This window comes from Piliocolobus tephrosceles, chromosome 15 (assembly GCF_002776525.5).
Source record: "Piliocolobus tephrosceles isolate RC106 chromosome 15, ASM277652v3, whole genome shotgun sequence".
NCBI classification, from domain to species: Eukaryota; Metazoa; Chordata; class Mammalia; order Primates; family Cercopithecidae; genus Piliocolobus; species Piliocolobus tephrosceles.
In genome coordinates, this window is record NC_045448.1 from 82279240 (window position 1) to 82301223 (window position 21984).

The 21984-nt window shown below is 36.7% G+C and overlaps 1 pseudogene; it reads right to left on the minus strand.

Annotated features, from left to right (window-relative positions):
* Nucleotides 1-3516: 3516 nt before the first annotated feature.
* LOC111551146 overlaps nt 3517-21984 on the minus strand; it is a 53617-nt pseudogene continuing 35149 nt past the window's right edge.

Here is a 21984-nt window from a genome sequence, read left to right on the forward strand (position 1 = left end):
ATAATTGAGAAAGATCTGCTTAAGCCAATCTTACATCGTCTACACTCCAGTGCACTTTGTAATCAAATAGAGTTAGTTTAGAAATTGATTTACTCTTTTTCTTCCAATAACAGGTATTAGAGATCTCCCCTGTAGTCTCTCCAATAGATGTCAACTCCTATGTTCTTCATTACTGAATGAGATGTTCACAACTACTGTACCAGGCAGGAAAGCTGAATTATGCTGCAATAATAAACGATCCCCATTTTTTATGCATGGTTTATTCAAGAATATGTTCATTTTAGGTACAGCCAAAGGAAGAAGAGCCTTGAATAATTACAGGTAGAGGAAAATAAACAGAAAATTTAAAAATTAAAAATGGGTGCACATGACAAAGAGATCCAAAAAAATTGTATCAATGAATCAGTAACCTTTGTTGACATTTAAAATTTTATTTTTGGAGAATCTTAGCTATGGGAGGTTAAGGAAGGAATTCGAGATAAAGAGTTCTCCTTAGATGTGGAGATAAATGTAGCTAGATGTCACAGCTAGAGAGTAGTTAATTGCCTAATTCTACCAAGAGGAACTCAGAGAAACAAGCAATCACTATGGGACTGGGATGAAATGATGGTGAATGACTCATTGGAAGAGGTAAAAATTCAAATGGAATTTAAGTTTGGTGAAATTATAAAATAATTAACTGAAAAGAGGAAAAGCACTACAGGGTCCATACAATAAATAAAGGCTGGGAGCCATGTGAGAATAAGGTAAGGATATCTTATTCTCAGGTAAGGATAAAAGTAAGGATAAAGTTTAGCTACACAGGTAAGGATAAAGTTTAGCTAAACTGAGAAAATGACTGCTGACTTCCAGCCTGTGTTGGCTGGGTGCATTACTTTCAATTGGTCATTTTAATTATTTTCTAACATGAAGAATGAAAGTGTTAAATTTTGACTTCTTTAACTCTACAATAGAATGACTTTTTTCTTTGTATTTTATGTCTTCAGAACCTCACGTTTCTTCTGAGCAAGTTGCTTCTCATTTTTAGACTGCTACAATCTGATGGTATCTGAAAACATCTAAATGCAGAGATGCAAAATGTGTCATTTAGCTGATTCCAAATACAGAAAATTATTTATCATTTTTTTTCTATATTTATGTTCCTTTTCTTTTTGAGAACTGTGTTCTTATTTAGGTATGTGTTAAAACCCAGAGACCACAGTAACTATGAAGAATTTTAAGTATAAAATACCCAATGAAAACCACCTCCAGTGTTACTCTGGCTAGCCACTAATAGCTCTAGGGTAGACAAAGAAACAAATTTCAGTCTATTTCAAGAAAGTGCAAGGCTGGGCGCAGTGGCTCACACCTGTAATCCCAGTACTTTGGGAGGCCGAGGTGGGCGGATCACGAGGTCAGGAGATCGAGACCATCCTGGCTAACATGGTGAAACCCCATCTCTACTAAAAATGCAAAAAATTAGCCAGGCGTGGTGGTGGGCGCCTGTAGTCCCAGCTACTCGGGAGGCTGAGGCAGGAGAATGACGTGAACCTGGGAGGTGGAGTTTGCAGTGAGGCGAGATCAGGCCACTGCACTCTAGCCTGGGCGACTGAGCGATACTTTGTCTCAAAAAAAAAAAAAAAAAAAAAAAAAAAAATGCAGAAGGTTCTAATAAGCAAATAAGCAGACTCTAACAGTAATGTGGGAGATATAGATATATATATACACACACACACACGTTTATGTATAATATACATAAATGTATAGAATTAGACAAAGTTGTGTTATAATTAGTGTATATTTGGACAGCAGAGTTAAAAATGTCTCAAATCGTTGCAAATACGTAATCTGCCATCAGATATTCCAGGCTAAGTATATGGGCTACAATGGCAAATAAGAATGATAGAGTGAGAGTGTATTCCTAGACTAGTTATTCATCAGCGGACACAACCCAAAGCAGACCAATAAATTTGATTGTCCCGCTTCTACATTTAAGCAGTTTGGGCTCAGAAAGTGATATCCTCACAACTGGCATTTTGACATGCTGAGAGGCCTTGGAAGCTGCCTCAGAATCAAGGTCCTACAGACTTGTCTCATTCTCCTGATAGAGAGGGACTCTCTCTGGAAATTTTATTATCTGATCAAGAAAGATTCTTTCCAAAATAAATGCAATTGCCTTAAATCCTCTCCCTAAGGATCTTATTGAATAATCAGGAAAGATCAGTCACAGAAGAAAAGAGACTGGGAGTCATCACTATGCCGGAAAGACTTTTCATCTGTTCTAAGGGAAGCTCCAAACGATTACCTGAGGAACTCTGTATAATAAGACAAGCTTTGTTTTTGTGCAGCTCTACCTCTCACCATGAAATTTGCCTTCCACCTCCCAGTTTCATGGATTTCTGTCCTACGCGGAGAATATTTAAACATCAACTATCTGGTTCCTCTTTGAGTTAATATGTTGTATGACCCCCCTATGCATATGGGTGCACATTAGTAAACTTTGTATACCTTTCTATTGATCTTTTCTTAGCAAAACTTCAGAAAATAAAAAATGTTTTCCTTTACCCCTACAAAGTCTGAAGTGAAATATTGGATCTGGCCTCTTTCTGTGAAGATAGATATGTGAGACTATGAAAAGATTCAATCAGGACACCTATTACGTCTAGTACCTTCCTTAATATCTAGGTGAAACTGTCCTAGGCATACTTCCTTCTATCTTTTTCCCCTCTTTTTAAAGACAGGGATAGGGAGGAGTGAGTTCACAAAGTCTTCCTCTAGGTATGCATTTTACCTTTTGTAGCGTCTGCCAATTTGAACAATTCTGTCTGTTGTAGGTTGATGTTGATATAATAATTTTCTACTTCTTATGTATCATATTTTTCTATCTTTTTGCATGCCTAGCATTCTTTTAATGTCAGAAATTTGAAATTTTATGTCTTTGGGTGATGGATTTTTTATATTCCTATATATATTATTGTGGTTTGTTTTGGGATATAGTTATTTGGAAGATATTTGATCCTTTTGAGTTTACTTTTTAAAATCCATTACTAGCTATGTTACTACTTAGACAGAAAGCTTCTGATTAGTTTATTCAGTATCCCAAGGATTATAAAGTCTGCAGTTCTGGGTGATGGGCACCATATGTGAGTATTGGATACTGTTCCCTCTGTCTTTCCTGGTGGCTCTTTCCAAGGTCTCAGGTATTTTCTTTTATGCGTATGTTTATATTGCAACTGCTTTCAAATAGAAGGGACCTCGGGTCCTCCTCCTACAGCAAGTTTCTTCTTCAGAATTGAGCCAGGGCTGAAAAGGCAACAGACCCTTTTCTCAGGGAAGGTCATACTACCGGCCTCAGCAGGATTTCCTCCAAAAGTTATGCTCCTTTTGTTCAGCACTTGGCGCTTAGGGAAAGATGAACACCACCACCAGCCCAGACTCGTCAGGATTCCCACGCAGCCACTGCTTTAGTGCTTCTTTGTCTTCATCTGCTTTGGGGGAGCTGACCCTCCCAGGAAGGCGGATAGTGTAGAAGATACGCTAGCCATTTGACTGGGGTTCACTTCCTCCTTGTTGCCCCAGATTTAACAATTCTTGGGTCAATTCTTCCTCCAGCTTCTCTAGTTCCTCCAACAGTTCACAATCACCCACATCTTCTCCAAAACCCACAGGTCAAGAAAGGCATCTGAGATCTGCTGGGCCACCTCCTGCAAGTCTGTGATGTCATCCATCCGTTCATCTACCTTGCCAGTGTCCAGGTCCTGGTAGGCCTTCTTTATGCCTCGGGCAGCTAACTACAAGGTACGAAACATGTTTGCATTGGTAGTGGCATTCTCAACGGCTTCATGCTGAAACTCCAGGGGGGATAATGTTCCATCAATTTGTGCCAGCTGCTCTTCCAATCTTTTCTTCCTCTGTAAAGCCCACAGAGCAGCTTTCTTATTCTTGAAACCATGGTTCTTTGATAGTCTGTTCTCAGTGCTGCTAATAAATGATTCATGTTGAATCATCTGCTCTAGAAACTCCTTTTTCTTGATTACTATCTTCTCTATCTCCTTCAGTTTCTACATTGTTTCTTCAGGGGTTTCACTCCTCTTCTTCTCCTTCCTCAAGATTTGCTGGCACCACTCATGGCAAACTTGCCTCTCTAGCCTCTGCTTCTGCGCATCCTCCACAGTTCTGCCTCGTGTTGATCATTATTCTGTCAAATACTCAGGAAGGACCCTCTGCAGGTCTATGGACTTCTCTCTCTGAATATCACTAGAATAACCTCTCCATGCTCCTCTTTCTTTCTGTTACAAAGTCTATCCTCCTTGGTCTCCCTGGATTCCACTTCCATATTCTCAACTCAGAGAGTCTGCAAGACTCTTTTTAGATTCTGTTTTCTTGTGTTGTGTCCTGGAAACTCTCTTAAGACAATGCATTTGGACAATTTTAGGGCTCTCTCTTTTATTTCCTATATCTCAGGGAAGACTTTTCTTTGTTTTTTGATATATCTTGTTTTGAAGATTGTGGTTTCATATCATTTCCCCCCCCCATTTTGAGTTTACTTCACAAGGAAAGTTTATCCTACATCATCTTGGCCAGAAGCTTCCCTTATGCTTTACAGGTAGATATAATTTCCACTATTCCCTCCAGGATAGAATATTGATTGTGATTTACTATCTGACTGGCAATGAAGAGAGGCAGTTACACAGCTTCCATTTCTACAGCAGCTCTTATACAGGACAGTGACCAATTTTTGAGTTCCACCAAATTCTTTATAGTTCATTTTCAATATGCTTTTGTGTACATGGAAAAATAACTGCCAGTTAAGTTTGTGGATAGAGCAGACACACTGAGGCCTCAGCATGCATCAGAACTTCATTTATTATCTGTTCCCTTATGTTTTTCCCATTAGGGAGCCTAATGATAATTTTGGACCCTGAATAGAGTATCAGTCTAATTTCTGTGTCCAGTCAACCTCAAAATGTTTGTGTATTTCTGTTTCCAAGTATGCCCTTCCCTAAGTAAGTGACAATTGGATTATTCTGTTCTCAATGCTGCTCATAAGGATACACCCAAGACTGGGTAGTTTATAAAGGAGAGAGGTTTAATGGGCTCACAGTTCCACATGGCTGGGGAGGGCTCACAGTCATGGCAGAAGGCAAATGAAAAGCAAAGTCACATCTTACATGGCAGCAAGCAAGAGAGCTTGGACAGGGAAGCTCCCATTTATAAAACCATCAGAGCTCATGAGTCTTATTCACTGCCTCAAGAACAGTTTGGGGGAAACTGCCCCCATGATTCAATTATCTCCACCTGGTCCTACCCTTGAAACATGGGGGTTATGACAATTCAAGGTGAGATTTGGGTGGAGACACAGTCAAATCATATCAGCAATAGATCCATTTGGGGAAGTACTATGGGAATTATTGTAACATCATTCCCCCCAAATACTCATTGTCTACTGTAGTCAATTGGTACTGGATCTGAAAAACTGTCCATAAACAGAAATTAATTCAGAAATTCTGACTTATTTGTGTATGGTTGCCTTTAGCCCCTGAATAACTGTATTTGACTTCTTTGATTCTAGCCACCTCATCCCTACCTCAGGGTTTCTTAACCTCAGATACGTGGATATTATTGTTTGCATATTTCTTTCTTGTGGGAGCTACTCTGTGTATTTTGTGACGCTTAGCAGCAACTTTGGCCTCTACCATTCTGATGCCAGCAGCATCATTCTGCCAAATTGACAGCCAACCATATTGCTAGACATTGTCCAATTTAGAAAACTTTTTCCTGATTGAGAACCACTTTCTAGGGACTTCAAGTATTTTTAAGAATCTTTATAGGCCTCTCAAATATTTATCAGATTATGTCAAATCTTCTCCAATTACCTCTCAAATAATCCTATTATGACCAGTCAGCCTTCTATCTACCACTTGTTTCCTGTTTTTCACAATCATCTTTATTGCCAATTATGCTCCAAATGTTTTAGTAGCATTTCTTACCATCACTATGGGAATGTGGAAGATCACCACTGAGTTTCTCAGGAATGAATGCGTGCTTTTTATCAGCACTGGGGTAAAATGAGTATTCTCTAGTCCCTCCCATGGGATATATTCAACTGGTGAGTTTTCCAGTCTTATGTTGTTTATCCATACCAGCATTCCTATGTCCATTTTTTCCATTTTATGCCATATCAGTTTTGTCATTTCAATTTCACTTTGTTTGGGCATCACCTTTCTCAAACTTCCAAAAACAATATGTCAATTTCATTTCCTAGCACATTGCCAAGATGTTAAATCTGTATTATGAGAGAGCACTCTCATATCCACAAACTCTTCTTCTTTAAATTTTGTATTCTCTTATCTTCTTCCCGCAATCCAGTCTCTTCAGTATCTAACACTAATTCTAACAGTAAATGTTGGCTGAGCCCAGCAGCAAATTCTAGGTATAATCTCCTACTTATGGTACACCCTGCACTTTCTAGCTTGGTTATCTTGTAATTTAGTTTCAGTTATTGAACTTGCAGACTGAAGGGTGTTAGTGTGGGTAAATTCTAATGGGGGTTTATAGTTTCTTGCAAGACAGCAACCTGTACATTGATTTCAAGCAAGAAAGGCACTCTAGCAATTAACAGAGGGTAGTGGGCCTTTAATATGGGCCTAGAGTCTTCACAAGTATCTAAACAGTCAGTAGTTTGAATTGCATTTACCCAGATAACCCTATAACATGCCTCTGAGTCCCACTTTTACCTAATCAGGACCCTGGTTTTAGTAAAGTAGGCATTCATTCCGAGTTTGAGAATTAAACCCTCTTGATAGTTTTGCTGCTACTATTATTCTTAAATCCTGGGCTTGATTCTGTGTGTTGTCTGCTCACCAACTGCAGTAAAAGAGAATTTCAGTAGAAACAACCAAGGAGGCCCTCTAGTTTTCACTCTTAGCTTTTAATTGGTGACTAACTACCCTTAGCCTTTTCTTTATCGAATACATCGTAAGTCCTAGTAAGAACCATTCAACTCCACTTTCCTAATGACAGTTACTTCCCCAGAATTTCTTAAACACCTGAAATATGCCCCCATTAGTGTATATGCCCAATATTACTTTCGCGCAATGAAAAGCTTAATGATTACACTGCCAGAGCATGCAAGGCACTAACAGTGTTACACATTCTACCAGTGATGGAGTTTTTGTTGCTTGCAGTATGGTGGTTAATCTAGCTCCAAATTTGTGCTTTCAAGTAGGCTTTCTCAGTGATTTTTGGCATCACCTGTCTAAGGTAAATTTCTCTAAGAAAATTCTGAAGCTGAGATTTGTGGGAAAAAAAAAGATTTATGTAAGGAATGCTTCTGGGATCAACAACAGTAGGAGAATGAAAGAAGTAGGACAGAGCAGAAGGATGTTGAACCGTAATGAAGTCACCACAAATCCTTCAGATGGTTCTGTGGTGAATTCTGGCATGGAACACTCCTACAAAATTCTTTACTTAAAGCAAGGGAGGCAAGCCTTTTAATTCCTACATTGACCCATCAGTGGATGTAGGCTGCTTCTCATAAATGTGGTGTAACCCTCACCAAGTCAGCTTTCATTTGTAGAGTACAGTTACCAGAAAGGGACTTGGTTGACATTTTTATGCTGCCAACATCTCCAGAATCTTGGAGAATAAGCAACTCCATCCTAAAGTGGAGAGTGGTATCTCTGTGTTACCCCACACTCATTATGTTGCTTATACCAACAAATGAAGATGTGACTGTAGAACCTCCCTCACAGGCTTCAGTGAACTAGATGATTTTTTTTTTTTTTTTTTTTTTTGCAGGGGGAAGGGTGGCTTCTTGGCCTCTAGACAGATGACTTCTTTCCTTAAGGACTCAGGATCAGCCCTGCTTAAAAACAAGGTGAATGACTCAAGAGTATTGCTAGTGAGATAATTGGCTGTCTCCCCTCTGCCCCCGACCCTGCTAGTTGTGTTATTGACTTCATTCCAGAGATTGCAATTAATCAGTGTTGTTTCTTCTGATGGCTGGTATAAATAGTGACTTTCCTAAGTGGCAACTCGAGAACTTTTTATTCTGAAGTGACCTAAAAGGCAATAATGTGAGCTTGAGAAATATAGCCTGTATTGTTGTGGCCCTGAGCATTTGCTACCATAAATAATACATGATACAGTCTTCCACATGGACTGTAAATTATTAAATTATGTGTGATACTTCTGAATTTAAATAGAACTACTAACTAGATGCAATAGACTTTGTACACACGCACACACACACCCTGCTTCCCTGATAACAAGTAATGCCTGCAGTAGGAGACAGTGTGGTAGTAGATGAACTAAGATTTTTATTTATTTATTTATTTATTTATTTATTTATTTATTTATTGAGACGGAATCTTGCTCTGCCGCCCAGGCTGGAGTGCAGTGGCCGGATCTCAGCTCACTGCAAGCTCCGCCTCCCGGGTTCACGCCATTCTCCTGCCTCAGCCTCCCGAGTAGCTGGGACTACAGGCGCCCGCCTCGTTGCCCGGCTAGTTTTTTGTGTTTTCTATTAGAGACGGGGTTTCACCGTATTAGCCAGGGTGGTCTCGATCTCCTGACCTCGTGATCCGCCCGTCTCGGCCTCCCAAAGTGCTGGGATTACAGGCTTGAGCCACCATGCCCGGCCGAACTAAGATTTTTAAAATGTTCTATTTAATTTTGTGAAGAACTTTTTAAAAAGTGAAAGTTCATTTAAATGGAATATGTTACCATTAGTACTTTTACTGGCACTTCCTGTCTGTGCAGTGGAAATTATTGCCCATTTTCACATTCATATAGGGATCAGTATCTTAAACTAGACCTGGAAAACACGAGTTATATTACATGCCAATGTTTCATAGTAGTTCTGCCTTAGTGGGCCAGGTCATGCCTAATTACTGATTTTTTTTTTTTCCATTCTCGTTCTTTTGCCTCCATTAAACCCACACATTTTTTTCTTATGCCTACCCCTTTATTCTCCCTTTTCTCAATACTCTATTTGCCCATTTGCCTTAATGGATTGATTAACAGGTAATAGTACACAATACATTTGTTATCACTGTGGTAATTGTATTTATTGTGTATAAAATATTCTTTGCAATCCGAATTTTTTAATCTTGTGGGCTATACTCACCAAGTTCATTACTAAACACAAACCTTATGAAATTATAAAAAGTGAAAATGCAATAGCTGCCTTTTAATTTTTGCATTCTTTTACAAAACTGCTGAATTTTGATGAAAATTCAATATACTATAATTGTGAAACACTGTGGAATATTTTCTCACCTGAGAGATATTCATCCACTGAGGTAACAACAAGAAAGAAATTATTTAGTTTCTCTAACATATACTTTCATATTTTTACTTGATTGTCCCAAATTCCTGTACTCTTTCCTAGCAAATTGTACTACTCATTGTTTTATTCATATATTACACCTATGAGCATTTCACACCTTACTGATTCTTCCTTTGCTCAATTTCTCTTTACTCTTTCTTCCTAAAGAGAACTTGCTTAGTCTGTGGGAGTAATCCTTATGTCACCTCTTGCCAGATGGAAACCTAATTATCCTTTTCTCTGTGCTTTTACAGCAATTTTCTGGTGTTTATCCAATATAACAGTCATTAACTTTTATTTTCTTAAATGTGTTCCTTTGCCTGTGTAACTTGAGAACAAAGAATAGATCCTTCCGACACCACATTTGTCACAGTATTTTGTGAAATTTTTTGACCAATGACATTTTGGCTTCAATCAGTGATGGAAAGTAGATGGGAATGGAAAACCCCATTGGAATGATGCTTTTATTTAGAGAGGTGCATTGTATACCAGAGGGCATGGTACACTGGAGTGGTAGAACAAATGAGAAAGCCCCGGACTTGGGATCAGGAGAAGTTGCTTGCAATGGTTTCCCTAATATTCTCACATTGTATACTTCTGGGTTTGCTACTTGAGTCCTCTGACCCTCATTTTCTTTATCTGCTGAGCATGTCATCTTTATGCTTTGTAAATTTATGACTTAGATGTAGCAATTATAAAGTGAAAGCCACAAGTAAAGTGCATGAGAAGAAACTATGTAATGGTTCAGAGCACAGTCTTTAGAGACATACCTAAGTTTATATCCATTCTCTTTCACGCATCTTGGGCAATGACTTTAGTCACTTCCTCCCCACCCCAGGTGTTGGGATAGTCCACTGGAGCCAACCTGGTCATGAGAAAGAGCTTGGAATCTAAGTCTGTAAGGGTTGGCCTGGCATAGGGGTGGGTCCAAAGTCAGGGGGATTGAGATCAGTTCTGGTGGTCGGGCAGGCTTGGAGGCTCTGTGGATACCAGTCTGAAGTCCAGGGTGTAACATAGGCCCAGTGTTGGGATATGAGGCAAAGCCTGGTGCTCAATTTCCTCTCCATCCCCAAGCAGAGAGTATCTTCTCTCTGAGCTGTGCCACTTGGAGTTTGGGGAGGGTAACAAGGATAATGTTGAAAGTGTTCTTCCTATACTTCTCTATGCATCTTCTCTTATTTCTATGCTACACCCAAGTGCTGTAATCTCACACTTCTTGGGAAGATATTTTCCTGTGTGGAGAGTAGTTGTTCAAGATGATGTGGCCTTTTTGAGTGGGGGCAAAATGAGTACTGGAGATCCTCTTCTACAATCTTGCTCTTTAAATGACTTTGAGCATTTTTATTAGCTCTACAGAATTCTAGTTTTTCTCAGTATAGGGATAATATGCTCATCACAGATAGTTCTAAGTATTAAATAAGACAATAGGAGGACTTACTGAAGTGCTAGTATATAGTAGTGCTCAAGAAATGACAATGGTAGTTGAAGCAGGTAGTATTGGTGGGCTGTAATTTCAGATGACATTTGGCTTTAGGTAAATAATACAGGGAGGCTAGTAAGTGACAAGAAGCACCTTATTTATATTAGTTCATATATGAAGTATCCACATTCCAGTCATAGTCATGTTTATGTAAAAAACCTCTTTTTGCCTTTATCTTTTAATTAAAAATAAAATTTTATTAAATGAAGGCATGTAAAGCAAAACTAATATCCATAAAGCATATTTTTAAAACAAAATTTAAAAATGGTAATTAGGTACATTTTCAGAAATCATGAAGTATTATCAAACTTCCTCAAATTATCTGTTTTAATTTAAAGAGTGAAAGCAGAGGCTCATTTCACTTATCATTTGACTTCATATAAACATTCCAAGGTTTCATTTCTAACGTGTTCTTCATAAACGAGGCCTCTCTACTATCAGTGATTGATCTCAAAGCAGAGAGACGGGAGAATGGTAGAAAATTGCAGTGCCTATCTTATGTGGCCTCCTGTTAGAGTTGCCCTTAAGTTTTCTTGTATTTTGAACTAACATCAAAAACAGAAAGATGGGCATTATATTTGAATTTGCTTCAGCATCAACCTCATAAATCCTGCACTTCTCTTTGCCCAGTAAGAAAACAAAGACTATACATTGGAGAAATAGGTTGGTGAAACTCTTTGTAGAAAGTAGATTACCTTATAAGTTAGAGCCAAGGATCTTGACACATCTTTTTCTTAATTTCTTGTTGTACTTAATGTGATAAACCAAGAACCTATGCTGATACTGTTGACATTTTATAACTTGCCACCATGTTCATAACCACTCAGAGAAATTAACAAAAAATAAAACCAGTGTACCTTTTACACTAAGGAATACCAAATTACAGATTCCTATTCAGATTATAAAAGGGGGGAATAGCTAGAAGTCAGTGGATCAATACAGGGCAATTTAAGGCAGAATACCACCCCAGTGAAAGAGATGATTTGGGGCAAGATGTGTTTTTCAATAATTCTTAATTAGATGCTCTGTAGGTAATTACATTTTTACTATAATTGCTTTCTTTTTCTTTTTTTGAAAGAGAATCTCACTCTGTTGCCCACGCTGGGGTGCAGTGGTGCAATCATAGCTCACCACAGCCTCAAACTCCTGAGCTCAAGTGAACCCTTCCTGAATAACTGGGACTACAGGCATGTGCCACAACATTGGCTATTTTTTTTTTTTTTTTTTTGTAAAGACTGTGTCTCACTGTATTGCCTAGACTGGTCTCAAAATCCTGGACCCAAGTGATCCTCCCATCTGGCACTTCCAAACTGCTGGGATTATACATGAAAGCCATGGTGCTTGGCCTATGGAATTTTTTCATATGATGCTATCAGAGCAAGAATGTAACAAAAACACCATTACTTTCCTAGGTAGAAAAATTTTAGTATAAATGATTGTGAGTTGCCAACATAGGCTGGTGCATGTGCCATGTCACCAGTTTCACCAGATGGTACATAGCTAAGCCTATACAATAAGGTGGTGTAATATCATATGTGGCCCTGGATATGTTTAGATGACCACGTGGGAGCTACAGTTGTATTTTAGCCTCCAAGATATTCTTAAGTTTTAATTTTTCTCAGACTTCTTAAGGAAGAATCATGTCAATTTACCTATAACTTCAAAAATTACAGGCACTCTTTGGACATATTCATGAAACAGACCTTATATAAATCTGTATTTCCATAATGATATATTAGAAAATAAATTGAGTGTTTTCTACTGGGTTATGCATTTTGATTTTAACTGAAGTAGCAGAGGGAAATCTGAGATGGCATTAAAAAGCTTAGGGACATTAGTAGGTTGGAATGACAATAAAATGCTTAAAAATAATAGTATATTTACCATCTTCTTTTCTTAATGCACCTTCTGCCATTGGCCTAGGCTGTTATAAATAGAGCATCCACTGAAGCTGAAGTAATACTTTATAACTCCTATTTTGTCATGATTGAGGGAAAGGCTGAACACATAAATGATAGTACCAAGTATACATTAGATGCTTTGCATTGTCATTTAAATAAAATTTGAACTGAATTTTGCTAAATTATTTTTCCTTTCATTTGCAAAGCTGGAGACAATCACTTGGAATTATTTGCTGTTTTTGGCATAGTATTGGCTTCTTAATCCTGATTGCCTACACTTTGCTTCTAAAACAGAGGTTGGGTGAACTGGATCTTTTCTTTCTTCAGTTTTTCTCTTCTTTCTTTTGGTCTGCACACACAATTATGTTCAACAAGAATTTTGGACAGTTTAAAAACGTGAATACACAGGAAATGTTAACTCTGCAGACCTGGGTTGCTCAAACTGCATATCCCAAAAAAGGCCTGTTTTCAGAGCTGGCTTTTGACTAACTCCGGGAAACTGAGCCCCTGAAATTTTTTATTCGATGAGTGCTTTTGCAAGCCTAAGGCTTTGAACCATAGTATCTAGTATTTCCAGATAGCTTTTACTAACAATACGATCCATGGTGAGCACCTGGTTTTTCTTTGGTGTTCCTGAGCTTGAGTAACTGAGGTCAGTTTCACTGGTGCTGCATGCCTGCAGGGCTGACCCTCAGTAAAAATCCTGGACATCTAGACTAGGGAGAGCTTCCTAGGTTGAAAACATTTTCCATGTGTTGTCACACATTATTGCTGGGAGAATTAAATGTGATCTATGTGACTCCACTGGAAGGGGACACTTACAACTGGTTTCCTGCAGACTTTGCCGCACACACTTTTTCCCTTTGTTCATTTTCATCTGCATTCTTTTCCTCTCATAGGCAGTAAACACAAGTATAACACTTCTAGGGTATCATCTAACCTGAGAGTGGTCTTTGGGACCCCTGACACAGTGGGCTATTCTCCAGTTTCAGCTGTAGCAGTGCAAACGTAATTTGGGCATCACAGGCTATCAGTTGTAGATTTCTAGTCTTTTATGCCACCTGTTCCTCTTCTTGTCCTCTTATCATTAATCAGCTAAGCCTCATCTCAGCTCCTTATTTTTTCCATTATTCTATTCTATTCTATTCTATTCTATTCTATTCTATTCTATTCTATTCCATTCCATTCCATTCCATTCCATTCCATTCCATTCCACTCCACTCCACACCACTCCTCTCCTCTCCTCTCCTCTCCTCTCCTCTCCTCTCCTCTCCTCTCCTCTCCTCTCCTCCACTTTCCTCTCCTTTCCTCTTATCTCCTCTCCTCTCCTCTAGTGAAATCAATGAAGGCTACAAAAATAATTGTGAGAAGAAAATATTGGAATCAGTGAAATACCCCAAATTGGTCATTGTTAATAATTTCCACTGTTGTCCCTCAATTCATTCTTGCCATTCTCTCTTTTGGCTCTCTCTCCCCACCAAATCAAACTGAAATCCCTTTGCCTGGCTTCAAGACAGCAAAAATCTAGTTTTCCATCATCCGGTCTATTTTATTTAGCACTATTTTGCAATTATAACTTCTTCTTTTGTATAAGCTTAGTTTGTCCACTTTACTATTCCCACACTATATTCATTTATTAGCTCAATTATACACTCAGCTACTCTCTTAATAAAAAACTCATTTATTTAGTAAATTGGGTGTGCCATACACAGAGTTAGACTGTATTATAAATATACAAATAAAAACACAGATATCTTGCTTTTATGGAGTTTATAGACATTTGGTGAATGTACAAATAATTAACTCCTTATAATTCTGAGAATGTTTTAACGGAGAAGCATACCTTGGCTTAAATCTCCTCATCTACACTTGTATTATTTCTTTTCCTATTATGCAGCATCCTCCTACCTACAACAATGGAATAACTATAAATAGATGTGACACTTGAAATTATTCTAAGAAATACTAGAAAATTTATATACTTTGGCAGTATAATTTAGAATGAGTTCTCCTATATCCATCAAAGTGGGAGCTAAAGGAAATCTCTTTTAAAGAGACACAAATCTTTTCAGGCATCTTCTGCACTGTGAGATATCTCTTCCCAATTTTTTCCCCTGTCACATTAAATAGAACCTAGACAATACCCCTCACCCAATGGCCCTCCTTGAAATAAGAATATGAGCCACAATTTTTTGCTCCATATGTGTTAAGAAAATGAAGATGTGCTTTATAATTTTTTTTTTTTTTACCACAGATTTTGAAACAAAGTGAGATCTTATTGTTCGTGTGTGTCTCTACTTTTTGTTCTTTTTTTGTTTTTATTTTCTGAACATTTATTGTTTTGCTGCTTGTCATATTGTTAGTACTTATACTTAATGACATTTTACTTTCTGTATAAGATCAGTATTATTGTATGTGTATAATTCAGCAACTCAAACTCTGCTATAAACACACATGTATACATATGTATACATACACACTCACACACTGATAACATATGTTTAAACAGTTATTTCTCATCTAGCTATAAGAGGACCAATGGAGCTAGTTCATCATATCCCTTATTTGCTCCCCAAATACTTCCAGAAATTAGGAAGTTGGCTAGCCCTTGGTATTTTGGCAATCTCTCTGTGTAGTCTAATGTAAGTTTTTGTGTAATACAAAGATAAGTTAGGATTCAATTGAAAATTCAGAATAGGACACTCAACCCTAACATATGATTACTAAAGAGAACTTCATATATATATATATGTATGTGTGTGTATATATATATGTATATACACACGTGTATGTGTGTGTGTATATATACACACATATATGTTGAACACTTCCAAAAAGAGTAAAATAGCAACTGTAAAGGGAAGAGACTTGAAACAGTTCATGTACTTATTTTTAAAAATTCACCTTGCAATATGAATAGGGCACCATTATCTAAATTTTACAGATGAGGAGACCAGGACTGCCCTCTATGACAGTGAATGTTAAGCCCAGGGTCACAGCAAAAGTAATTAGAATAGATTGAGGCCACTAACTCCAACATTAGTGCCCCTTGCATCACAAATTACTACCACTTGAGGATTCTTTTTACCTTCATGATGGCATTTCTATCTTTATTTCCCACTCTGAGTATTTGTTTTCAAATACATATCACTTTAACTCTATTACAGGAGTTTTGAGTAAACAAACTTGTTAATTTCTTATAAAATCTCTCAATACATCAGATTATTCTGCTAATAAATATTGAGTTGATGATTGAAAATTCTTATTTATATTATCATTTGTTTTAAATATAATTGGAGATGGATTAGGGAAACACAGACAATAACTTGAGGGAGCATGAATGGACAGTAATTAATGAGTTATTAATTGATAAAAGAAAATTTGCTTGTGAATGTCCTGTCTATTTAAGTAAGAAGGTTGAAATAAATTGAACATATTTAAAGGAGCATAATATTTAATCATATAATTATAGTTCAGTTGTTAAGAATTTGGGAGTTGAATCAGATTCGAATTAGAATATCAATCATTCCATAGCTGAGGGACGTTGAGCAACTCACAAAACATCTGTAACCCTCAGTGGAGTATCTGAAAAAGTGAAATAATAATAGTATATTGTAAGGATTAAATGAAATAATGAATACTGACAACTTAGTCCCCTACCTGGAACATAGTAAGAACTTAATTAAGATTATGTGTTATTTTAAAATTATATATAAAATCAGACTGAATAACAGTATTTATTATACCTGCTGCAAAAACCCATTAAGTGCACTGTCTCTTTTAATCCTTGACAACAACACCATAAAGGAATTATTATTAGGGAGGAAAAATCACTCACTAAAGGCTTCATATGTGGGGTAATATATGGCACGGTTGGCTGGTTACTGAAGTCAGGCTTCATAAAATAGTCTTAAATCCTCTGCTCAGCTTCCCCATCATTCAAACAGAGGCAATGAAATAACAAATACATAAGTTCATAGTTTTTATTAGTGCCCATTTAGATACATATAAATTTTCTATTTACCATGCTACATTTACATTAGTTATTATTTCTGGCTAAATTAAATGCCACCTGACTAATGTTAATATTAGTTTGATAACATATTTCACTTTATTACCTATATCATGGCAGTTTCTATTCACTTTGTGGGGAGTAGGGGTGGGGAGAAGACCCACCTGCAAGTAAATGAGGCTGGTGAGAAATTATGCCAAATTCTCAAACTTAAGAGAACTGTTGTCAAAATGGGACCTGAGACTTGTTACTTTGACATTGTGAAGCACAATCGTGAATGACATTATGAAGCCCAACAGTGACCCTAGATGATCAAGGTCAGATTTCAGGATCAACCAGGCAATTGCATAGATCCCCTATTTAATATTCTCCAGAGGCAGAAACCGGCTATTGTATAAGCTACAAATAAATTATCATTTTAGCAACTCCTTCCATAAAGTAACTGAAAGATTCAAACATGATGAGCAAAATTACTCAAATACTATGACCCAATATAAAATTATTTGGAAAAATTGATTTTGTTGATTCTGATATTTGATAAAATCAGCAAAACTAAACCTTTACTTAATATACATTCTTCTTCCTACTGATCGTATACAAAGGCCCACCAATAACTTTGGGGATCTCGAGATGGGTTAGCAAAGTCCAAAATTCAAGGAGGTGGTAGCTTTGTAAGAGATAAATACAATAAACAATAACAATACTAGTGTAATAGAGCCAATGATGGGACACTCATATTTGAGTAGCAAGTCATTCTTTGCACAGAGTGGTGTAGAGATATCTTATTATGTAGGCGTAGTGAAAGATGATAATTAAAATTTGGGAGGTAGCAGGGGTATTATCACAAAGGGCATTCAGTTCCAGGGAAGGTTTTCAGGAATGAAAGTTTCTCAAGGAATGGTAAGAAATTCCACCTGGTCTGAAGTGAAATACTCAAACTTATGGCAGTGTCACTAAAAACATTACAATTGTTGTTCCAGTGTCTCTTGTGCTTTTGATGATCCTATCCAAAGCTAAGTCATATTTCTGACTAACTGAAACTCTATCTTTGCTTCTCTCACTCAAATTAGAGTATCTCAGTGCAAGTGAGTAATGTGAATCTACCCTACTTCATTTAAAAATAGGTAATATACCCACAAGCCGAGGATACCTGGTAATACATCATTTAAATCTCATTCATGGCCATTTAGTACCTCAGTCTATTAACATTGCCAATGATACCACTATGCAGAGAGTTTGCCTCAGTTGACATGTTCAGGGGCAGAGATGAACACGAGGAGTGGCTATTTGTGCTGGTTTTCTGAACTTATAGCCTTCAGACTTTCCAAATGGCTCTTCTCTTTAATGTAAATGTTCATTTTGCAAGTTGTCCTACATATCTACAAATTGTTTTTCTGCCATGCTCACTAACATATTGCTTTCACATCAAAGTTGAATGCAATTCTCAGGTGCACTGTTATGTCCCAGTAGTGGGTCTTAGAAAAGAGAAACATATAATTACTCCTATTCTGGTGTAAATTTTCAAAATGAGACACAATTAATGAATTGATCTGGCAAACTCCCCTAAGGAAATCTGCTCCTCAGAGTGCTCATTAGCTCTCCAGAATTCAGCACTGTTTAAGCACCTTTTCTTACTAAATAGCAGCTCCCCTAGGGTAAACTCTATTATGTTTTTCATTCCTAAATTGCTTTAGCAACAAGATTTGTGTATGATAACCCCGGAAAGTCCATTCCATCTCAGCAAATAGATGCTGACAATGTTACCTTAACCTGTTTGTGAGGACTGGGACATGACATTTGCTCTTGTAGTTAGGGCACTGCAAATTTCATCCTCATCCTGTGTGGAAACTTTGCCTTTTCTGTCCTTCTCACCCACTCAGTGATTTTATTTATTATCCTGATTTCTTTTAACAATAAATATCTGTTACATCAAGCTTGTCCAACCTGCGACCCATGAGCTGCATGTGACCCAAGATGGCTGTGAATACGGCCCAACACAAATTTGTAAACTTTTAAAAACATTGTAAGACTTGTGTGTGTGTGTGTGTGTGTGTGTGTGTGTGTGTGTGTAGCTCGTTAGCAATTGTTAGTGTTAGTATATTTTATGTGTGGCCCAAGACATTTCTTCTTCCAATGTGGCCCAGGGAAGCCAAAAGATTGGACACTCTTGTGTGAAATGCTCCTCCTGTACTATCAGTCATATCCATAAACAGAATGTTTTCAGTTACAATCTTCCTTGCATTTTGACCTCATATTTATTGGAATTTATGCCAACACTTCTAGCTATGTAAGGATTGTATGTTTAAAAGAATATGTTCATATTTAATCTCAAATTAAAGATGATGCTGATGATAGAAACTTGGCTATATTTCAAATATGATGAAATAAGCAGGGCCAAATGTGTAGTCAAATGTCTTTCTCCTTAGCACAATAAACAAATTATTTTGAAAATCCATTACATTTCAGGGGAGTGGAAAGCATCAAATATGTAAAAATTGACCCTGGACTTTAAATGACTGAATTAGCAAGTTGTACTTTCCAGAGATTCAAAAAAATCAATAGTAAGTAAACATAATACACATACAAAAGAAAGTAAAAATAAAAATACTCAAATAAGAGTGGAGCTTTGGAAATAATTTTTCCACTACTAAAATCTCATTAAGTAGACCATATATGTCCTTGCCCAGCTCAGAGCTCAACATACGAATATAGGTTTTTGAAGTTGAGAAGGAAATTTAAGGTGTTACTAATCTGTTTTAATTGGTCATATGAAAAATTGACTGTGACACCACAAAGAATCTTTAGAATATGTAGAAAATTTGTCAATAACAAAAGTATCTGTAATGTAAAAACCAAAAACTACAACACAAAAATATCCATGATTTGACCTGAAATATAATACTTGATCAGAATGTTTCATAGGAAGCTTGCCCTAGAAAATCTTAGGTGGACAATCATTTAAATATAGTATAGATATTACTATAATCTACATAATTTAATAATTGTGTGTATATAAACATATATATTCACAGACATAGCAATATTCAATGCATGATATTACATTTGGATGGTATTTAACCTTATCTATAGATTATCATGCAGAATCATAGCAGTTGAACTTCACAACAGTTTTGTAAGAAAGACCAAATATTATTATTATTCTAATTTTATAGATGAAGAAATTGAGATTTAGAAAAATGTATTTAATTACAGTGTAGGTGGTTCTTCAGGTCGAATCCTTATATATAGAAGTATGTTTAATACAGTAGCCTAGTCACTGATTTCTACTTCTTGCTAACGGCTTTCAAAAGATGCTGTATCTATAGGAGTCATAGTATGTGTGGGGTGTGTTGAAGTACTTCCACAGCGAGACCATGATTTAAAAACTTTGTCATCTTATTTTTTCAGCCTGTGTATATTTAACTCTCTACATAATTGCCATTTTAAAATGTTTAATAAGTCAATATAGCCTTCCATTCTAGTATTCTTTTGACATTTCCATGACGTTTAATAATTCTTGTGCTTAGATATACAATGGGAAAATTATCCATCACCTTACCTTAGAACAGAGTTTAAGTTTAGAATCAAAAACTTTTGAAAAACTGCTTTACTAATTTCTCCTAACACAAATTTCTTTAAAATTACTTTAACCAGAGTTGGAACTAATGGAACTAGTCAAGTCTTTAATATGAGATACTGCAGCTCCATTAAAAAGAATCAGGGACTTTACCAAATGGGAATTAATTAATGTTATCTATCACATCAAATAGGCTAACAAAGAAAAATCTCGTGGTGATTATCAGCAGAAGCAGAAAAAGCATTTCACAAAATCCAACAACATATTAAAAACTCTTAGTAAACTAAGAACGAAGGATAACTTTCTCAACTTGATAAAGAACATCTCCAAAAAACCTACGATTAATATCATACATATTGATGAGAAACTCAAAACTTTTCCTTTAAAATCACCTAACAGAAACATCTAAACTGATGTTTGACCAAATAATCTGTGCACCTTCACCTAGCCAAGTTGACAAATAAAATGAGCTAGCACAGCCTAGTTACCATAGACAGAGGAAAGAATTTGGGGGTTAATTAGTAAATAACAATAAGCCTAACTTAAATCCTTTCTTTCTCTAGCATCCCCTGTTCATTCAAAAGTTCAACTATTCTCTCCCTGTGTTATTTTCCTCTGCTGTATGAACATATTCACTATCTCTTTAAAAATCAATTCCTTTATATACATGTCCTCTAGTTTTTGCTTGTTTTCACTTTCCAAGCAATCAGTAAAACCATGTTCATAGCATGCACCTGCACAGTCTGGTACAAAATAAGCCTCCACCAATGGTTGAAAGTTATTAAAGTTCTCCTTTCTTTCTATGGTTTTAATCATTATAAAGATAATGTCTATGTTTCTTCAGATTATTGTTCAGTTGTCTTGAAATCTTGGACTTCTAATTCTTCCCTTTATCGCTGGCTGTTGCTTATGGTGGATTTTTTCAATTTTTTGTTAATTTGTTTTTAGGTAAATGTTGAGAGTTCCTTTTACTGTTGGGAATTCCTTGCAGCCTAAGTTGTAAAAATGTCACTCCACGGTGCTAGGAACCGCAGTAGTATTAACAACTTGGGAAAACTATTTTTGGTAGTATTTTTGCTTGTGATTTTCTGCCAAAAGTATTAGAATAAATTTAAATCTCTAATGTGTATGACATTTTGGGGTCTTCCCGGGATAGTACATGAGTCATACAAGTGGAAGCAGAGACCTCTATAAAGCCAGCATTGTATACCGAAGGGCTGTCCCATGGTGAAACATTGGACTAGTCACCAGAGAAGACAGTCAATTAAGCTACATCTCTAAGTCAGTGGTTTACAAACTTGACTGCACATTAGAATCACCTGGGTGGCTTTCAAACAAATGTACAATAAAGGAACAAAAACCAGGATGTGTAGGTGATTTCTAGCAGAGTAATTAAATCAGAATATTTGTTGGCACTAACATTTATGGAAAACTTCACAGGAAACTCCAATGTGCAGCCAAGTTTGAGAATTACTATTAGAGGTGATCTTCTCTGAGAATCTAGAACCCTAGTGTTCATTATAATTTTTCTTTGTCAAACTGTGGTTGAGAAGACATTAGACAATTTGTTGCTGCATAATTGCTACAGTGTTAAGACATTTATGACATAGAGGCTAGAATCTGTGCTTTACACCACAGTAGCCATTTACATGGTTATTTCAATCCAACTTTAATTACTGGTTAAAGAAATCAGTTTCTCATTCA